Source organism: Mandrillus leucophaeus, unplaced genomic scaffold (assembly GCF_000951045.1).
Source record: "Mandrillus leucophaeus isolate KB7577 unplaced genomic scaffold, Mleu.le_1.0 Scaffold196, whole genome shotgun sequence".
Lineage (NCBI taxonomy): Eukaryota > Metazoa > Chordata > Mammalia > Primates > Cercopithecidae > Mandrillus > Mandrillus leucophaeus.
In genome coordinates, this window is record NW_012101987.1 from 3,222,249 (window position 1) to 3,223,295 (window position 1,047).

Below are 1,047 nucleotides of genomic sequence, written 5' to 3' on the forward strand. Positions count from 1 at the left end.
TCGCTCTGTCGCCCAGGCTGGAGTGCAGTGGCGCGATCTCGGCTCACTGCAAGCTCCGCCTCCCGGGTTCACGCCATTCTCCGGCCTCAGCCTCCTGAGTAGCTGGGACTACAGGCGCCCGCCATCGCGCCTAGCTAATTTTTTGTATTTTTAGTAGAGACGGGGTTTCACCGTGGTCTCGATCTCCTGTACTTGTGATCCGCCCGCCTCGGCTTCCCAAAGTGCTGGGATTACAGGCGTGAGCCACCGGGCCAGCTGTCTGATTTCTTTCAGCAGTGTTTTGTTGTTTTCTTTGTAGAGATATTTTACCTCCTTCGTTTAATGTATTCCTAAGTATGTTATTTTTTTCTTTGTGGCTATTGTAAATAGAACTCTGTTATTTATTTATTTATTTTTACCTCTGAACTTTTTATTGGCCTTCTGCTCCCCAAAGGGTATCCTTCTTCTGCTGGCTTAATGTCTCACAACTTTGGTATCGTTGGTCTCAGACACCACTTTGTCATACACTATCTGGCGGGTGGTGGTCTTTTGGATGGTTTGCATGGAGTTGCTGCTGTCCAGGGCATCACTGGGATTGAAGTCTTAACCATCTTCCAGCAGGCGGCAGTAAATGGTGATCTCAGCCTCCAGCTTGACCTTGATGTTCAGCAGGGCCTTGTACTCCTGGGCCTGGCACTGCCCCTCTGCCCGGGTCTGTGCCAGTTCTGACTCAAGGTGCAGCAGGATCCCATTGATCTGCTCCATCTGCAGGGTGTAGCAGACCTCCACCTCCCTCAGGCTGTTCTCCAAGCTGGCCTTCAGATTTCTCATTGAGTCCAGGTCAATCTCCAAGGACTGGACTGTACATCTAAGATCTGTGAGCATCATCTCAGCAGCTACAACCTTGGCGGACTGCGTGGTGACCACTGTGGTGCTCTCCGCAATCTGCTGAAGCTAGTACTTGTCCAGCTCTTCTCAGTTCTTCCGAGCCAGCTCGTCGTATTAGGCCCAGATGTCTGCCATGATCTTGGCAGGGTCCTGAGCTTTGGGGGCAACTACCTCCATGGT

At 51.5% G+C, this 1,047-nt stretch overlaps 1 pseudogene; it reads right to left on the reverse strand.

Moving 5' to 3' along the window:
• The window catches only part of LOC105538647, an 8,515-nt pseudogene extending 7,648 nt beyond the window's left edge, over positions 1 to 867 (reverse strand).
• Between the last annotated feature and the right edge of the window lie 180 nt (positions 868 to 1,047).